This window comes from Ornithodoros turicata, chromosome 5 (genome assembly GCF_037126465.1).
Source record: "Ornithodoros turicata isolate Travis chromosome 5, ASM3712646v1, whole genome shotgun sequence".
NCBI lineage: Eukaryota > Metazoa > Arthropoda > Arachnida > Ixodida > Argasidae > Ornithodoros > Ornithodoros turicata.
This window is the reverse complement of record NC_088205.1, coordinates 83,733,136-83,754,356: the sequence shown is the minus strand read 5'-3', so window position 1 is coordinate 83,754,356 and position 21,221 is coordinate 83,733,136. Positions and strand designations below refer to the sequence as shown.

General features: G+C 47.3%; 1 protein-coding gene across 1 annotated transcript in view; it reads right to left on the bottom strand.

Moving 5' to 3' along the window:
• Positions 1-21,221, bottom strand: part of LOC135395071 (uncharacterized) — a 40,921-nt gene that overhangs the window by 8,113 nt on the left and 11,587 nt on the right. The window lies entirely within an intron of this gene.

The following is a 21,221-nucleotide window of genomic DNA, read 5'->3' as shown; positions in this document are numbered from 1 at the left end:
TTTGTCCACAACAAATCCGACCTCTACCTGCGTGCGTCCCTTCTGGACTTGCCGTGTTAAACCGCCAGTTCTAGTATTTGTTTGGCTAGCGCTCGAAAGGCGTAAGTCACAGCTGGAGATGCCAGGCCGGGCTCTACTCACTGGGCCACCTTGCCGGGCCCTTTTTCGATGCAGTCTTCCCGTGCAGAGCTCTATTCTACGGGGTAGGAGCGAGGTCCTGGCCATGGGTCTGCTTGGGCCCTTCTAATCGACATGCGCACCGTGTCGGAGTCTTTCATAACTAGATAAACTCTGAAAAATGCCACTTTCATCGTATCGTCTAAAGTGTGTCAAGGACGCAGACGCAATTGTTCGAAGCGATATCCCAAAAAGCAGCACCATCAGCGCGGCGCCAACACCGGTGTTGTCCCCATCCTTCGTCCTTGTCTTTTGTAACCATTCCACGATGTCGTATGTATACCAACTAGCCCAATGTTATTATGAGTCTCTCGAGGAACAATGATGGCTGAGGCTTCTAACTGAACGTTCTCAATTCTCACCGTGTACTCGTATTCAGATTATTGTGCAGGACATTGTCATCTCCAAACGCATGAAAGGAAAGCAAAAAGGTGTCACTTCCCCTGTATACAGCCATTACCCCAGTTTCATACCGGACATGATTTCCGGTAATAGAGATAAGGAAGCTCCAACGGCAGCGTGCATGACTCACAATGTGCGGTAGACACGGAAGGCGGTTACCACCATATGCAAGGCCCTGCTGTATACCCTGCTCAAAGCCACTATTGTATTACGAGTATACGTACACTTTGCCGCAACTTCTCACGCGAAACGTATTCATTTCACTTTCTTGAGTTCGGTCAACTATTTCTTATTCTTTTGTTCCATTCGTTTACGTTAGCTTTTAGTGTTACGGAGTAACCCACATCCATATTGTTTCCCCTCGCTGCACTCACTTGATTCCGTGCTTCCCTAACTCAGCTACGACCCATGAAACCAAACTTTTGGATTTCACTGCCTGAAATATAATATAGCCAGAGTGAACCATCGCAAACACATGCCGGGAGGAATGGCTCTTTCCTATTCACTCAAGTGAGCGACCAAGAGCTTTTTCGTGACGTGTGCATAAGAGTGTGGTCTAAGGAGATGATTCGCTCGAGTTGCCGAGCCGTTTCTTTCGCGACCTCCCGCTGAATCTGTCACGACGGGAAACCACTCACTTGATTCATTCGTCAGGAATTTCGTTTTACGCTCACGGAGTCTACAAAGAAAGATAAGTAGTTTATAAATGTAAAGTTTTCGATTTAATTTCAAAATCGTGAAAAGTAAATAACGCGAAATGTACGTATAAATACGTTTTATTTTAAATTTAAACTTAAGGTTACAGAGACAAGTTTAGAGAATTTAAAATTCGTAAGTATCGAGTCTCTCGTGGAACGGTCCGTTTAGCGGAATATATTCTTTTTGAATGGAATGTTCGCGGAGACGCTCGTAGTTGTTGCTTACGCTCTGATCCAACAACGGTAGAAAAAAGATGGACATAGGAGAGTGTGAATACATTTCAAGTACATTTTTGTATTTTCGGTGGTGTGGTTCCCTTTCTGTTTGCGCTACATCACCGAGACAACGTGCCTAGTCTCTTGCACATCGGAGAGTCCCACGTTAAGCTTCGACTGCGTTTTAATTTTCTGTCGACGGACGCACACTGCTGAAGTGTACGCATACGCAAAAAAATGATTACACAGCAAGACCATTAATGTGGGCCTTGAAGAATAATGCGAGAAACTTGTTCCGAAGCTTCGTTAGCTGTGGGTCTTAAAGTACGGAGTGAAAGCTTTGCTTTTTGTGTGCCTTTCGAGAGACATTTGCTGGGCGTCAAAGCGGTCGATTCCGCAGTATGCGGCGAAATTGCTGCTGCTCTTGTAGCGGTAAAAAGATCCCCGGGGCCAGGGAGTAATCCTAAGAATGCCTGCATGGGGAGTCTGCGACGATTTCTGTCAACATTGGCCATCTCCGCTGTTGTTTTGGCTCGCGCTAGCCATTGGTCAACAGAACTAGAAGAATTCATTCTTCTTCTTCATTCGTTAGGGGTTATTATTAGAAGGAACTCTGTTCGGTTTTGGCGCTTTGGTCGTGCACAATAATACGTTACAATAATGTATAGATGAACTATTCGCTCGCAAATGTCCTTTCTCTACGATATGCGTGGGAATAAAGCTCGCCAGTAAATTTACTCTCAATTATAAATTATTAAAGCTCGGTAATGAAGTAACAATCTGATTTGAGCGAATTGAATCGCGATTGCATCCGCAAGGCACAACTTTATTTCTGGATAATGGCGATACTCTACCCCATTGCTGGAGGTGAATGAAGTAATGAGCCCCTTTCAGAATGAAGAGAGGCGAAGAGAGCGAGCTGGATGGGGCCAAGCAGACGAAATAACGGACGTCCACGCACTAGGCAGTACCAGTAATTATTTGTCTGTGAATAGTTGTTGTTCCTAGCTTAATGTTCTTCCACATCATTAATCACTAAGAAAAAGGACTCCAGAAAATTACTCCTCTTTGGCGGGTCTCCACACTCGCGGCAGAAGTAACTGATTTCTGATGGATTGATTCCTCTTCAATGGATACACCAACCCGGACAATAGACGAGTTCTGAAAATCCCAGTGCTCTTTGCGCACGCATTGCATCCTGGGAACGAAGAATAATCCCTCACATTTCGACTTTGACACGTCGTGGACAATGGACCGGTAGGGGAGAAATCGAAACAGTTTTGAGGACACCAGTTTCCTTCGTATTGGTAAACTCCCACAGTTCAAAGCGGCGCTAAGCACTCTGGGATTTTCTCAACTCGTGCAATACAGCGGACATGCAGGGACACCTATGAGCGAAATTTCAAGCGCATAGAGCAACGCGTCTGACAGGCGGCGTGGAGCAAAGAATGTCGCGTCTTGGCCAGACTTGTACGTATCTTGAGTACGTACTCAAAATACAGTATTTTAAATACTTTTTCCGGTATTTTGGTACTCTACACAATACTTTTTGCGACAAGTATTTTTAATGAATTTAAAATACTTTTTTCGGTATTTGCTACTCAGTACTCAAAACTTTCCTTCCTCGTCAAGCCATATCCAGCACGCTTCCCGCCGTGCCGAGATTTTCAGCTCACTGGAATTTAACCCCCTTTTTCTTTTTTTTTCTTTTTTTCGGGAATTCGCGATTCTGTCATTTATCCTCTTGTACAATAGGCTGGTCCCAAGCCTGGCCTTGCTTGTCAATAGCCAACTTCGTCCGAAAACCGTTCCTATTCATATTGCCAGGTACCAGGGGATTAGGTACAAGATAATCCCGGCATTTATTTCCTTGGTTATCAAAGCAATAAACACGTGCCAGAGGTTGAAAGACCCGAACTGACATACAGGAGGGATTACGAAGTTTTGGGTCAGAACATATCAACAACCTTTATTTGGGTTCACCAAAGTTCACCAAGCATTACTTGACACCAAGACGTTGCAAATGAAAGATATGCATGGCTGATGAAGTTTATTCCTTTCATTTGTAAGGCCACGTTCAGAATACGCGTTTCACTTACTGCTAATACTAAAGTACTTTAAAGAGTAACTTAAATACTTCTTAGAGTATTTAGTACTCTACTCAAATTACTTTCAGTTTTGAGTATTTTGTACTCTATTTTAAATACTTTTCCCGTAGAGTATTTAGTACCGTATTTTAAATACTTTTGCGCAGTATTTTGTACAAGTCTGCGTCTTGCCTTGTCTTACCCTATATATAGACAGACGATCATTTTTCAAGTTACCTTAGTTGATAGTCAACAACATGTCCCTTTTATTTTCTGTTTGGGTCCCAGTGAACCGCACGTAATCCAAACGGAACTCTCCTGTGCTTGGCTTAGTATCCCAGAATGCGTGGCGCTTTTCTACTTGGAAGCAACAAGCACAGAAAAAATGCGCAAAGCAGGAACACTCAAAACAATCCTTGGCGTTATCGTACGACTACCAGACAAGATGGAAGCTCATGCAGTCATGTGATTGTTCTCATGGCGAAAGCGAACTTCCTTTCCCGATTTGAACTTGTGTCAGAATCGCATTCGCGTGGAAAATTGGTTCATGCGTGTCGAACTGGAAATATTGTCCGTTCAGCCTCATCAACTTATGTTGATTGGATATGTTTATTTTTACAATAGGTCGTCAGGTTAAAGTGACTGTTGAGAGCATGTGGAGGGTCAGGCAAATTCATAATCACAGGGAGCACACAAGCTGAAAATCTGCACGTAGTGAAAACTCGAAGCACCTGGAGAGCGCCTTGGAAGAGGGATTAAATGGACCTGTGCCCTGCCATGACAACAATCATGGCCGTTCCCAGGCGCATGCAACCCACCTCTTTTTCTGGAGGCGTACCTTTCGGACTCTGTGGGCGTTCACGAGCGACCTTGGGGCTCCAGGGGGGAGGGCACGGCCCCCCTTGCCCCCTCTCGGTGATGATGGTGATTGGGGTGTTTCACGTGATACTCTACCCCATTTACATGGGCCGCTACCAGCTCGTGGGAAAGGAGAGGCGCGGCTGGAAAATGAGGAGGTAGAAGGACACCAGACTCTCGCTCTAATTTCGGCAACCTAGGACCACAAGCCTAGCACCACTATTCAGAATCAGAAACAACCGCGTGACACCGCAATGGCTGTTTTGATTTTGAAAGCCTCCATGAAACCGAAGCATTTGGAATATGGATGGCAGTGGTCGAAGCACAGTATTTTACCCAACGAGCCCAAGTAACATTTTGCCGTGATGGCAGTAAAGTCAAATGGATAGCATAGAAATAATCTGTAGAGTGGCACCAACTGAAAGCAAGGTGGGGAGCCGGCTCTATCCACCCTTCAAAAGCGCAGGAGTGGAAAAAATTGTGTTGTTTCACGCATGCACGAAGCGCCAGTGCAATGCCTTGGCGACGTGAATACTCTCTGGAGCCATTTTGGCATAGTGGTCACGAATCCTGTCACCGGCTATTTTCCCAAGACTTTCCAGACGCCCAGGACGCATACCCCACTCTCTCCATTTGTGCATGTCTGTACGCCGCTCATAGCCACAGTTGCGCTAACACAGAGAATAAAAAGGGGCAGTCCCCCCGCAAAAACCGCTTTTTACACTACCTTTATGTAGAGGAGTCACGTTTAATACACTGAGTAACCCAACACTTTTGCTCATGATGACGTCCGTATAGACGTCAAAAACCTTTCTTACTCTTTGTTCTCCTTCTATTAAACACTCTTTATCTTTTACGGGATTCCTTCGTTAGCACTATGAAAACATTTAAGCGATTACATATTTGCTGTAAAGACCGAGTGCCTATTTTGCACCCTGTTTACGTGACGTGTCAACGAAAGAAGAAGGCTTCCAACTGTCTAGTCAGATAGAACGGCGGAAAACGTTCCAACCGCTTTTGCATTCAAATGCGAATACGTTTATGCAAATGCCGGACATTTGAAGCGAACTGAATACGGAATACGGTTCATAGCATATACTGTACTTAGACAACGCTATTAATGGCCACAAAACAGCTAATGCTTCTGTTTAACGACAACGATGAATGAGTACTTGTTTTCTGCATATTTTTCGCATTTTTTTTTTCAACTTCATTATTCATGGTGCTCATCGGCCACTCCATTTTCGCGCGTGTCGTGGCTTTTTCTGTGAAGTCAGTTTGAAGGACTTATCACTCTCGCAACGCAACCTCTCCCCATACCCAACATTTGCGAAGAATGTCATCAGCCCAACGTACAGCGCAGTGTTGCCAAGTAAGAGGTCTTCCCTCCAGAACGTACGGATGTCAGACTATGAAAGGTATCACAAAACCAGTTCAAAACGTCCGAACTCTTATCAATCCAATGGAACACGGTGGCAGGGGTTTGCGCAGTGGGGAATATGTTTAATGCGAAGTAAAAGAAAAAAAAAAAAAAAAGAGAAGGGAAGGTTTGCACAGGATTTCGCATCTTCTTCGTGTTCTCTACTTCTTTTTTTGGGGTGGAGTCTGCTAACTTTTCAGGCTCTTCTACCCCTTCTGGCAGATATTTTTTTGTGTGCGGGAAGACCATTGGGGGAGTGCTAAGAGCGTGATGATGGGGTGCTGCAGAAGTGCACGGTGGCTTTCATGGAAACGACCACAACAGAACGGATTCTCCGAGAGCTGAAGACAATGTTCGCACGGTTCGGTATACCGGACGTTATCGGACAACGGGTTTGGCTTTCGAGGGTCCAAGAATTTTCGTTAGACTGACAGATCATATCCCCAAAGTAACGACGAGGCTGAAAGGGCGGTAAGAAAAAATACCTGGCCATTCCCCGTGGGACGAAGAAGAAGAAGAACCTAGTATAGAACAAGCGTTACTGGCACGCCGGGAACAGAAGGCTTCTCACCTGGAGAACTCATCATGGGCAGGCGGCTGCGGACAACAGTTCCTACAACGGAAGCAGCGTTGAAACCCGACTGGAAATTCATGTATCTGTACGAGGAACATAATGCTCGCGTAAAGAAAGTGTTACGAAGTGGGAGAGGAGGACGAAACTCACGCTCATTCATTCTCGCTCATTCTATAATTAAACCTCTGCATACCGCTTGCACAGCTGTACGTTTTCTCTTCACAAATTGGTGGAGGTGCTCTATCCCCATCTACCAACAGTTGAACCTGGAATTGCGGAGTGGATTTACCATCTCATCAGCTATGGCTCCTCCAGCAACGCAGCCACTGCCACCCCCGTCTCAGTCAACATCAGGAGCTGCCCGGTGCTTAACCCGTCAGCGGGACCCACCGTTCTTCTCGGGTGACACAGACGTTCACGACTGGCTTCTTCAAGTCGACCGCGTGGGGGCGTATAACAATTAGGACGACGCTACTAAGTTATTGAACGTCGTGTTCTATTTAAAGGATACTGCACACGTGTGGTTTGACAACCATGAAGATCAGATTCCATCATGGGAATCATTTAAAGCCCTTCTAGTTCAAACCTTCGGCAAAGGGACGACAAGGGAGTCAGACGCTACCTCAAAACTCAGTGTTAGGCAACAAGCGCACGGTGAGTCATTTACCAGCTACATGGAAGATGTCCTTGCCTTATGCCGCCGTGTCGATTCTAAAATGTCGGAGGTAGATAAAGTTGACCACCTCTTGAAAGGCTTGTCTCCTACACTCTATATTTCTGTCGCGGCGAAGGAATACGATAAGGTCTTAGACCTGGCAAACGACTGTAGTCGGATGGAAGAACGCCGACGGAAACGCATCCTCGATGAGTCGCATTCCCACCGCTTGACGACGTCCCTCTGGATTCCACTTCGGCTCGTGCTCTCTGCAATGCGGAAGACGCAAGACAGCTAGCCCGTTATCGCATCACAGACTCCCAGGACGGTCAATGCCAGCGATACAATGCAACGCACCGCCCTGTCTCGTACACTCCGGGAGATCTGGTATGGATGTGGACACCAACCCGACGAATTGGACGCTCCGAGAAACTTCTCCCGCGCTACACCGGACCTTACCGCGTCGTGCGACGAGTCTCTGATTTAAACTATCAAGTGGAACCTTGTACGCCACCACGTGACCGAAGGACCCCCGCCCTTCAACTGACTCATGTCCTCCGCCTGAAGCCTTACACGCCATGAGGACATGGCCTTCGTCCGCCGGGGGGATATTGTTACGAAGTGGGAGAGGAGGACGAAACTCACGCTCATTCATTCTCGCTCATTCTATAATTAAACCTCTGCATACCGCTTGCACAGCTGTACGTTTTCTCTTCACAAAAGGACAACCATCGTCGGAATGCACGGGACAACTCTTACACCAGTGTGTTTATGCGTGTGGAAACCACGCAATGTGGGACGGTGCTGGGCCCCTCGTCCCATATTGCGTGGTCCCCATGCTGTGCAGAGACCCCGGGGCGGTGAGACCTACGAAAGGACAGCCTATCGTCACGGGGAATATAAGCGGTGTGGGGACCATAGCTAGTTTGGAGGGGTGACAGCCCGTAGTGGGAGACATCCGGTACGTTTCGGTTTTGAACAATAAAGAGAGGGAGGTGTAGTATAAGCCTGAGGGGCATCGGCATCGCGGCCCAAGCGGGACTTGACTCGGGACGGATTAAAAACGGTTTGCTGGGGGATTAACCGGTCTGATTCGTAGCGGCTCGGCAGCACTACAGTGACCTGTCAGCCGCTCTAAGGTTTTAAGAACTGCCGCGATGTGGCGGTACGATGCGGGTGCATCGTGCAATACAAACATAGTGCAAGATTGCACTGTAACTCATTTTTTTAGTTGCGAATATGTGAAATCTATTGATGTTCAGTATGAATGTGGAAGGTGCCGCTTTTTCCTAAGGTATCCATTTAAGCGTGAAAAAACTTGCATTCCATTTAGTGGGGATTACGAAGGCTGCTATGCCGTGTGTTTTGTGTTGGACCAGATAAATGACATTTTATCTTGTTGCCTACAGGCGCTTTCTATTGCGTTAAAAGGCATTCTGCATGACTCTGGTGCAGGCATAACTCTGGAACGAGGAAAAGATACTGAAACTGAAACGTAATTCATTTACAGTTACTGTTACCTGTACTCTTGAACAACAACAGCAGATAAAAAGCGACAATGATATTCACCGCTGGAGTACCCGCTTACACTACCCTATTACACGTGAAACATTAGATGGGACGGAGATACGAAAATGAAGTTAAATGAGCTATGGACAGGTCGGCACAGTTCCCTTAGAAGTCGGCCCAGGACGCACATTCCCGGTCAGTCGTGACGTTGCCGCCAACGGTGACCCCTTTCACTTTTCACCATCGCCACCACCATCGGTTTATAAACAACTGAGCTGTCCTCTGGTGACTGCGCTCACACCAAACAAAAGGAAGATGAAGAAAACAACAACTACTACCGCAGCGTCTGGAGCAAACGGCAGACACCAGAAACTCCACGAACATTAGAAGACCTCGACGGTACTGTACAAGCTTCTCACATGGGTCAATAATGGCAGCCACGTTGAATGTCTGCCACGCACTGTTGAGTTACTCGAGGCTGTGTGCGTTCAACTTTTTCATAGCAAAAGGTGGCAATGAACAACACATCTCATATAGTGTAATACTGTTCATGCTCTGAATTCTATAACAGTTGACAACCTTAAGGTCAGACTGAAAAATTCAAATTACGAAACAACGGGTATTTCTAAAATTATAAGAAACCACGTAAAAGATGTGGACGAAGATGAAGACGTGCCTCTGCTGGAGCGTGCCACTGCGCATGGCAGCCAGTTCTACCGGCACTGTCCTAGCGTGAGGCCACCCACATCTGCCCACTGGGACAGATCTTCCATCTGGGACAGGACTTCCATCATCGCCGGTCAGGACTCATGTAGAGGAACACCATCTCCTCTACAGATGATTTTTTTTTAAATACGTTTTTTCGTATTTACTGCTCCGATGGTGGGAGACTGCAATTGTTTAAAAACAATCTAAACTCAATTGCTGACCTCCAGATAATACAGTGCACTTGGGTAATCCTAAACGAATCATCTGCTTTAAGATGCAAATGAATTGCTTTCCATCGCAAATCCGCCACACATACGTAGTTGCAGCAATCCATGCGCGCAATTCATCATGTTCTGTGGTACAGAGAGCACGAAGTCCCAAATGATGAAGGGCACACACACACACACACAGAGAAACGATTCCACCGTCAAGTGCTTTTCTCGGACAGACGTTCACACGGAGAATTATGGAAGAAGCTGCTTGGATCGATACAACTTTATCGTAAACATATGTCATGCGTCGTCATCGACATCGGGGCGACCTACTCAGATAGCCGACGCAATTAAGCTGCCCAGGTAAATGACAAAGGCAGGTAATTTGAACCTTGGTTCGGTGGAGAGTGAAATTGAATGAACAGGGGAACATAACATGAAAACAATGAAGAAGCTCGGCGCTTGATGGTCCACCACAGGCGATCCCTTGACACAACACCGAGGTGATGACACGTGTCCTCCAAAGGATTCCTCTCTGGGTCTTCCATTACACACTCTGGGTTGCTTTTCGGATCACAAACGGTGAACAGTAGATACCCCGTAAACCTGGGACCACTTCACGCCGCATGTTTTTTTAAATTCCGTATTAGCACCGCGAAACAACTGTGGCTATGACGGCGTACAGACGTGGACAGATGGAGAGAGGACAGCGGGAAGGAGCGGGGTACTGCGTCCTGGGCAGACTTCAGAGGGAACTGTGGTCTCTCGCATGTATTTATGGCACTGAAGTGCCTTTCGGTGACAATACCATACTCGAGTGAGCTTGGCAGTTGAGGAACACGTGTAGCCATCATTGCCACTACAGATGGCCCCTAGACGGGAAGGACAGGTACATGAAATGGTGCAGGCGAGTGAAGAGGGTAAGAGCTGGGGCGAATGGCGCTTGTCCAAAGCGTGCGGATCAGAGGCAGAGTTTGAACTTTTGGAGAAGGAGTATGTTGTCAGAGTTGCAGTGAGAACTGGATCGGTGTCGGTGAGTACTGGCTTAAACCGGTTAGGGGGCAGTTTTCATGACGGCCGGGGATGTCGTTTAGGAGTTACGTTGGAGTATTTTGAAAGAACCGTTGTAACGGGGTGTCGAGATTCTTGCGAACAGCGTCTCGGCGGGTGTACACGTGGGTAGAGGTGGTCAGCTGTTGCCTTAAAAAGGGTATATGTGGGCTGGCTTGCGGGGTGAAGTGGGACGGAGCTGGTTTAATGTGTTGTGCAGCCGGTGGGCATACTGCTGGAGATCCGGATCTCACGAGTGGTAGAGGGAGCAGGCTGCAGAAACTGTCCTGGCAACCGAAGCGTAATGCTGTAAACTAATTTTGCTGAGGAACAGTGTAGATGGGTTTTTAAACGAGACCGAATGTCGAGCAGCACAACAGGGAAAGGGTGCGAAGGGATGTTTTCAATTGCCGGTGGCATCGCTCAACTAGGCAATTGGAGGCAGGACGGATCGTATTCTGGTTGTTCCAAGGAGCTTCGTGAGGTCAGAGAATACTCTTGAGTCGTACTGACGACCACGATCAGTCGTAAATGTCGACGGAGCCCTGAAACGTGCAGTCTGTCATGATGGTGGTCACACCTGGTAAAGCAGCAGCTCCGGGAGAAAACGTGCGGTAGAGATAGAAGGCCATGGGGTTCTTGGAGGAAAAAGGTCACTTGGGGCTGCATCGGCTTCGGGTTCTATCGCCTGGTTCTGGACAACGACGCCGAGGGGTTGACGGTGATTGTGCGGCTAAGGACAAGGCTGATGGTGGACTGCCGGAGTCGAAACTGTAAGGCTGAAGCGTCGACCGACCTGGATTGCCGGAAGCGTCGTTAGGTTGGGCCTTGACTACAACAGGTGAGGTCTAGGCAACTGCGTGTCGTCCTCTCCTCTGCGTGTCGTGTGCGATGATGATGTCTTGGTCAGCCTCCAGGAACTCCTCTTCAAAGGCCGCGTCGTCGATGTTATGTTGAAAGGCGGTATCGAGATCCTGGAGTTGCTTGGATTTATCTTGGAGCATGCGGCATAGTAACTGAGATAGTTTGCGATCACTTAACTCTTCTGGAGTGATAAGCTGCTGTAGGCTATTGCTGTAGGCTGTAGCTGTAGGCTGTCTGCTATTCAGACGCTGTTGTACGCTTGATGAGCTCTTCTTTTATCTTGCCGTAAAGTCCTGATGTAGGGGACGTCGCGGACCTGAACGTCAACGCAGCAATAATGTGATAGCACTTGCTCAACTGGTTAACAATTCCTGGTTAACGGCTCGCAAACTGAGATTGGACGTGCGCGAACCACAGCGCCGTATCAACAGGCCAGAATGGTGGAAGCTTCAAAGCGACGGTACACCGACGCGGGAAGCCGGGGAAGTAGTGTCACCATCGCTGGGAGGGTCCATGATGAATTCACGATGAGGGTGGTAGCGACGGGTTCAAGTCCCCAACGTCTGGGTGGAGGCCGTGAGCCGGCACGAAAAGGACTACACGGATGGCGACGGTGGACTACGTGCAGGGTGGATCATGACCATAATGCGTTGTCAGCACGCCATTCGTTTGTCCCAGGCTAGCTCGACTAGCAATCTCCCTTCGACATGTCACCAGACATTGAGGTTATCCTTAGTAATCGTAAATGTGGCCTCACAGGGACATCCGGCTACAGTGGTTCCTATGTGATACGCAGTACCAGATGTAGCTCGCTTATCAATGTTTAAGCTAGCCGTCCTGTAACCGCGTATCCCAGCATCTTTAAAAGCGCACGTTTGGCAAATAAAGGGGCCTTTTGTCTAGTGCCTCTTATTGGCATGCCGCGACAGAACAGTTCCATTCGCGGCAACGTTAACCGTCTCCCACAGAATACTGATTTGACAGGCCCCGAACCGAAACGTCATCTTGGAAACCGGTGTCGGTCCCTTCTTCATAGGACAGATCTTCACCTCACATATCGATTACCTTCAAGGATGCAACTACTCCGACTGAACGTTCCTGCACCGTATCAAATTGTAGCCAACGTGCCTCCTGCTCAGCTGCGAGTGGTTCACAGCAAGTCGCTAACTGCTGCGGAGTGATACGTCAATGGTACAACAATAAAGTACTCGGTGAGTTGTCTACGAGCAAGTTTTGTCCCAAAGTGTGATTTTCCTTCCTCTCGTGGAATCTTTATAGAAACATGATATGCCCAATGTAGAGTTTTTTTTTCCCTCTTTCTAACCCGCCTTCTGAAAGCAAGATCCGATCATCCTATCTTGCTTTGCCTCGACACGATCCCCATTTATTGGTACTCTGTATGTGCAACCTTTTGCGGACGGATCGGATTCCAATTTTACGACTCCGAGTCGGAATGTTTCCCCTCATGCCGGAGCTGCGTGTAATTCCGTGGAGAATTCCTTCCGGAAGCTTCCTAGCATACTCGACTACACGATGCACTGTCCTTCCTGCCGCGTGATTCTCATTGTAATGCGAGTCGCGAATTGTGAGTGTGTTTTCGTTGCGGCATTCACATAAAAAAGGGGGGAAAACTGCCATTCGGGAAAAGTACCCATTAGAATACACGTCATTCTTGGCGTCACAAATTATTGGCCTTTCTTGTCTCTATCGCTCAGAACGCACATCACGCGGCTTTTTCATGCGGGGCGTACAAGTATCCTCTGTCTCCATCGACTGATGAATAACGTTTTTATAAGTGACTTGTTAGGTTTTAGCTTTCGCTCGCGTCAATGTATCTAGGCGCGTTTCATTCATTTCCGTCCCACGAAAGTAGCCGAGATTTAGTTGATGTAGTCTCTCTGCCGTTTACCGTGGCTCACGTAGGGAACAACGTGAGTTTTTTGCTGGAGAGTCACGCACAGATGTCGATCCTTTTGTCGTGTTTTACACGTAAGATCACATGTAACTTACACGGTTTACACGTAATCGATACAGCAATGGTGCAGACAGTTTTCCTATAAATGAATAGTCGTATTGTTCCCTTTAGTTCATCATACACGGAAGGATCGAGGTTAGTGATAGTCCCGAGATTGTAATGCTGCAGTCGTCCTCATGATGCTAGAAGTATATGTGACATGACCCTGAGCCTGGGGTGGCAACACGAACAACGGGACAGGACAAAGGCCAGCAATGAACGTTAAGTAGTCCAGTAAACCTGAAGCCAGTTGTTTTTTGCCAACCGTTCGTCTTTGCCCTGTGAAGCATCGAAGCCACAAGGTTCTTGTAGTCGTTCTCAAAACAGACCTCCGTTACCTTTAGCTGGTTCGCGCACTTGTGTGGTGCTGCGACGGTGTGCCTGCTAAAGATTACATCATTCGACATCTGGCCGTACATTTGACTTTTCTACCTTATCTTCCGAAACACGGGGCTCTGCTGAATGGAACTTGGACTCAGACCCGAAGAGATACGGATCGGAATGGAGTTTCACTAGGTAATGGGCGCATTCCGAAGCAAGTTGCAGTGATCTATTGACGGCTGAATAATAAAAGTAGTAGTTAAATATCTCGTTTTTGCCACTCCATACCCGATATTTCAGTTTCGCTTAAAAAGTGCAGCCTGTGAATGACCAGTCGGACTTTTCTTTTTGATCGCCTCTTCGACTTTGACAGACGCCAAAGGGATTTCATCACAGAAGCAATTGGGACAATTTACGTGACTTGACGAGGCACAGCAAAAAAAGAGGTTGCATCAGGATACCAAGAATCATTTATACATAGCATATAGGGAGGGCAGTATATAGAAAACACAAGTATTCTCTAACCGATTTTTTTAATGATTTCATTTAATCAGTATTAATACTATTGAGCAAAATAGGGAGATTACATTGCGTGACTGGCTCTGCACAAACTTCCATTTCTGCAGCTACAGGCTCAGTCCAGTCCAGGAATTATTAGCTTTGTACAACCGATGACCCGTTTGGAGTCAGAGATCTCCCTGCCTGGGAGACGGCTACAAGAGCCAGCAACCTACGGTAAGGCTGAACAGAAGCAGGTCACCTGTATGACGTAGACATAGCACAGGTTGTGTCCAGGTAGATATGACAAAGACAGGCGCCTTGAATGGCTCATACGCTGAACCATGATTGGTCGGAGACTACGTGTTACAGCGTGTGTTGCAGCGTCCCGAAAAATCCTGACCAGCTCCCGTGGCTCAGTGGTTAGCGTGCTGGCCGTGTCACGTAGAGACTGGGAGGTACCCGGGTTCGAATCCCGGTGCCGGCTGTGCTGTCTGGGGTTTTTCCTGGGTTTTCCTCAGACGCTTTCAGACATATGTCGGCACAGTTCCCTTAGAAGTCGGCCCAGGACGCACATTCCCCCAGGGCGTGAGTCGTGACGTTGCCCACATACGTGAGGCCGACAACGGCAAGCCCTATCACCACCACCACCACCGAAAAATCCTGAAGACGACGAGGATATGGTGGATCGGTTTAGTGTGATCACCTACAGAAAGAGCTGGCCAAGAGCAATCCCAGTAGTTTTAAAGCCCGTCAACGTTACCCATTCCCTTTGGAAAGTCGACTCCAATGTCGTTGCTAGAGGCATATGCACTAGGGCACAAGAGGCAGATCATCGCATTCATCAAGATGTCACTTTTGTAAACTCCGAGGGAGAAGTATGCTACTTCTCAAGGGAATAGCGGGGATGAAAATATCGCACGTAAAAATACGGAGAACCACTAGGTTGTGATAATGCAGATTTGTCTCACAGCTACACCCCTCTTAGGACCAGAATCCTAACATTTAAGCCGGCCCGAGCTCCCAGAGGAGGTAAACTTGGGATTCTGTCTTGTATTAGCACGTGGAGGGCCCAGTCTATACCTGTCAACTGTTAGGGCACCTTGCACGGCAATACCGCTCGCAAACACGATGCAAATAATGCTCGGGCCTGAACACACTAATGGCGAATTCGGATGGTCGTTTCGTGGCAATACGGCCTAGCACTCGGAAATTGCTAGTTTGGTGCCCGCACTGGATCACGTGACCGTTGGCCCCCGAACATGAGTGCAGGCAATCTAGCGGCTTTAGTCGCTTGGATCACGCTGGGGGCATCGTGGTCGGTCGTCTTCGGGTTTCGTCGTCTCTAACCCACGTGAACTTGGACCCATGGGGCCAATGCAGGCCCTCGCCACCCTCGCACTGCGGATGTCACGACACCGGATATAGTTGGAGAACCCGCTGCGAAAAAAAGTGCAAGCAGACAAATTCCTGGCACTCGGAAAGCGTCACGCGAACATGCGATATTGTTGCGCTTTGACCAAGCGAACATGACTGCTCGGCATATGAGGGAAAAGAAAGAAAAAAAAAAGAAAAAAGAAAAGCCTCCACGAAATGACTACGCGAATTCGCCAAAAGTGACGGCATTTCCAGGCGTCAAACAAAATGTTCAAGCCGTGGTGGATCGCCTCATATTCTCTATGTTCCCCGAGAGACGTCGGCTACAAAGCAGTTTCGGGCGGAGGTACAACCAGATATGGTGAACTCTGCAACCAACAACGGGGCTACGAAACCCACAAGTGGACCAGCGTTCAGTTGTCGTGTTTCGAACTCTAGCCACCAACGGTTATAACCAGGGATACAAATGGAGAAACGCTGGAGACAGTAAATCACTCGCCGATGTTGCCAGGAACGCTTGAGCGGCAGATGGGAACCCGAAAGAGGCCAGCGGTATCACACAGGCTGAAACGTCCACGTGGCACGGAAACAGTACCTTCGGGCATCGGGAGACCAAGGAGCTGCTGGAAAGTTACGCACACCCAGGCGTGGACGAGCTATATAAATGGGCTACTCTCTTCCAATGGAATGCGCAAAGTCTACGCCTCAAGTTAGCTGACATCAATGTGTTTTTACTCAAAATCTCTCTTCTAGCGATCAGTGGAGCTTATATGAAGCTAGACTTCCGAAACTGATGCCGAAAGCTGATGTAACTTTTACTTATCGTAGAACAGACGCGGTTCAGATACTCTTGCCAATATCCGGAAGAATGGGATCTCTCAAATTTTCCCGAACGCACCTCGCAGTCTCATAAATGAACGTCTATATGGATATGTGACAGCTTCGACAGAGAAATAAAGTCAATTATTGCGCCGTCCAACGTTTTAACGTGCATGGCGTGCGGAGCGAATCCCGTTTGTGTAATCCTGCCGGAGCCAACGTACTTATACGTGGGAGAAAACGAAAATGCTGGCACGGAATCTCGTTAGGACCTCGTCAAACATGAAATTCGCCGGCGCGAACTCTTACTTACTTGGAATTGTACAACGGGAACTCATGCGTGATTTCTGATTTCCTGGTACGTAAACAGTCTATTCGGAGAAACGGCTGCTCAACAATCTCTATTTCGTCGGAACTTAAAACTAACATCCTCTAAACGAAAAATATGGAGAATGATATACCTCTGTAAAGGATGTGGAGTTGTTTTGTCCGTTTCACTTAGCGTCGAATTGTTGAAATATGGCAGGCAGAGGCGGGAATGGAAAACTCTCGATTTCTGGTCGCCACTCATCCCCGACGGTTTTTCATCGTTCACGTTCACCCTTGTTGTGTTGGTCCGTTTCACCCTCACTTTGCATCGTGATCAAATTGTTGTTCTCCAGCAATGAGAAAAAAGAATGTATCCCCCGGTAACACCAGCGGTTGAGCAGCTGCGGGCATATACCGTCGGTCTGGGTTGCTCAAAGACATTCAAGAAGTACCCCGGCGGTTGACCGTATACGCGTTGGAGGCAGTTGTGTGGATTGTTGTCATCTTTTGACAACCCTGCCAAGATATGGCGTGTGGCAAGAAGTTTACCAATCCTCCTCCAAGTCCGAAGTTGACGTGGCTTTTTCCAGCACCATGGCCGCTCCATCGAAGGCTTTTCTCCCATGTGACTACCTTAGTCGAACGGATTCAAGCTGCGCCCACAGTCAATAACCCGGACTTCTCGCTAGCCGAACTAAGAAATCAATTACTGCCACGCCCGACGAGGACGTGGATCCCTCCAGCGATGCTTCAACTTCTCCTCTTCAGCTTCTCCTGATTCAACAGATGTTTCCCGACGCTCTGTCTGACCGTCACCATGCAGTTGCGCCCTCGCGGACAGTCACGACGATACGAGGCAAATTCCTCTGTGGGACGCGAACACCTCTCTGCAGGGGAGCGCGGACGGTGCATGGGACATATGCTTCGTGACTCAGCTTCGAAAACGGGTTGGACATCTGATTCCGACGACGAATAAACCGATACGTTTTCGGCCTGCTACACATATATATGTCGCAACATAGTTACTTGTGCAGTAAAATTACGAAAATGTGTCTTACAGTGCACCTTAGACTCCACCGGTGCGGTGACGTATCTCTGATAGTGCTCCCCCATCATCATCATCCCTTCCCAATGAGGGCAGTGTATCCCCATCCCACCCCATCACCATCCAAGGTATGTGTGTGTCTGTAAAAGATGTTGTGTTTTCCTCTTAGCATCAAATTGTCCTCCAGCAATGACAACGGTTAAATTATGCCTCTCTGCTTATGCTGGGGGCCGCAGGTTCATATGAGCAGAAATAACGCTGTCTTTGAGCTTCTTGAGCAGTGGAAAGTGTTTAGGACAAACGAGACGCATTTCCCAGTTTTCAAATAAAATCATTTACTTTCTATCTTGCGACTCCTTTGTCTCGCCAATCTTTTTTAATTTTTGCATTTTCGTTTTTTGTAAGATTGTTTAGCGCACATTACATGAAACTGGATATGAAAAAAAAGAAAGAAAGAAAAAATAACGTGCTATATATGTTTCTGCTGGTCGCACCAGTGCGTTTCAATTTTTGTCTTTCTGTTTCTGTTCTATTCTGTTCTGCGTTTCAATATTCTCGGGCGATCACTAGCTTCAGTGCCATTATGACTCGCTCTTCCCTACTGTTACGGACGGACTTATATTCCACCGTGGTCGTCTGTCTTCGCCAATAGGGCGTCTATCGATATGGAAACAGTCAAAGTTAAGTTTGGCCGTAAACCTTCTTCCCCTTAAAATGCGTGGAAGCGATAAATGGACATTGTAATTGGTGCTCGTAAAAGAGGCGCCCACTCAAATGGGGCTATAAACGTTCCTTCTTATATCATATGGAATGTTCATTCTTTTTGTTCCTTACATGACCCTCGATATAAACACATTTTCGATGTGGTAGCGTGCAGTTTTACGATTTCTTTAACCCATTTAGAGCGGCCCTTTAATATTGGCCCTTTAATATTGGCCCATTTTATTTATTTTATCTTCCTCAATATTTTTACGTCCGAACAAACTCTTCAAAGGGTGACAGGAACGAACTTACCGGGTCCATTAACAAAGTAAGAGAGATAGAGATAGAGAGAGAGTCTGTGTGTGGGGTAAACATTTGCCTCCAACTACATGTGTCCGAGATTTCCGGCGTACCGTAAAAAACCCTATAGGTGATCCAAGTTATCCGCAGGCCCCCCACATGTAAGAATAATAAGAACGGCAAATAAATGAGTCAACTCTGAACTCTGAGTGAACAGAAAGAAATCGTTTCAAATTCTGTCCTATATGGAAGCCACTGATAGAAATATGAGAGGGATACACAACTGCTGATAAACAAAATATATCGATTGGAGCAGCGGCGGAGAAACTTCACCTGTATGTGCACTAACGGGGGACTACCTGACGGGAAGCTTTCAATAGCAGTACGGGACAGAGGTTCTACGATAGATAGAAAAGAGGGCTCTTCAACTTCCGAATGTCTGTTGAGCACGTGGAATATATTGCTATCCGATAGACAGCAGCATTGGTCACACTGGACCTTTTGGCGTAACGAATGTCATGGGATCAAACGTGTCCAGTGCGTGTTTATCTTTACAATTGGTGGATTTCCTGTTACTAAGGCTGTTATCTCTGGGACCTATTTTTCTTTCCAATTACGAGTAAAATATAGAGTCGCAGGACGGTTACCGTTGTGTGACGCGAATTTCAGCGCCAGCACCGTCGGCATTGGGGTGTGTCACTTTAACCGTCCAGTTCTAGTGGAAGCAGTTGCATGGCAAGTCAACAGCAGCGCTGTGATATCATTCTTGAACCACAAGTAATCTCTCACCGAGCAACTGTACCCAAAATGGGGTCTCCCTGAATTACCTAATAAAGTCCTTCTTGGCTCCTTCGAGTTTCGCTTGCCTCTGACGGCTCTTTGCCTTCGCTTCGGCGGTTGGTTGCGGCCTCGGCTCTGCGTTTCCGTTCATGTTGCCCTGCCCGCCGTCACCAGGACCCCGTATCTCCATGGCGTCTGAAGCAGAATCACTATAAGGGTGTTTTTTTTTTACTCGAGCACCGTGCTAACATTGGGCACGTTAAGTAGGAGCCCTTCTTTTGGCGCACTCAGATCGGGAGTATGAAACACCCCGAGCTGTCATTAAACTGCGAAAAGTAACTTTGGAGCAGTACACTACTGATGGCGCTTCCTGTTTGCTCATGCAGTGCACGTACGGACACGTTGGCTTAATTTGAACCTGTACTGACGATGGAACAGATGACTGCGGTTGTGAAGACCTTTCCTTGTAACAGCGAACTAAATGGAAAAGATGGGAATTTGTAGCTGACTCCATAGGAGCTATTTACCGTGAAGATGACTGCATAAGTGTCTACATCAGAGCACCGCATTTCCCGCGAATTACCGCCGATATCCGTTTGCAAGTTGTCCACTAATAAATAAAAAAAAAAAAGAAGCGTGATAACAGTTGAAAAATTATTACAGTTTACCGAAATGGGAGCATTGGGTAACATAGAATGCCCGTATTTTGCTTCAGAGCCCAGATTTGGATGGCCCTTCTGCCGCCGCTGAACAGGAAGCACGTCACGGAAGATCTGAAGCGTTTCCGAAATGAAAAGCGGTTCCAATGTCCTCCTCCTCGTCACTAATACAAGCGTCATGCTGTCCTCGTCGCTGATTTTCCTTCTGTGGACGCGATCTCTGGAAACGAGGCACTAGATTCACTAACAGCTGTCGCTGTAAAGCACAAGTGAGCATAAAGGCTAGACTTTCGTGGAATATTGGTTTGAAGCAGCGGTCCAAACCGCAATATAATATATTACAACAGACAGACACAGAGGAAAACCGACTTCCACAACCAGTTTCAATTTCTTGTGTCTGCCATGTGACGTTTGTATAATATACATACTTTCTTGTTTTGGAGCACTGCTTCAAACCTGAATTCTAGTATTTTGTATAGCTCTCAACCGCCTTGTTTTGTATTTTGAATCGCTTTCGTCGACAGCTTGACATTGCTCTTCGTACGTTTTGCGTCGTTTATTACGACAACTTGAGTCTGCGGCTCTCCTCGTAAGCCATTTTATTTTTGAACGAGCCGAGCTCATAAACTTGGTTGACATCTCTGCAACACATAGGCGAGAAAAAAAAATCCGTGGAACACCTTCAGATGCGTTGATAACCAAAGACCGGGAACTGATTCTGGAAATGGGGTTTATGGGCTGCCTTTCTTCTTGTGTCGCCACGCCGATATACGGCTGTCGTCTTTGGGCGCTTCAACGCCATCCTAAACGCTGCATCTCACGGTCCTGCGCGCTTGTCCTATATCCAAGGAGGTTTCAACCAATAAATTGCGTCGCACTAGTGAACGAGTTAATTTTGTTTGCGAGTCGGAAAAAACGCCATTATGACAAAATGTCGCACGTTGTTTGTCGATCCGCACGTTTATCG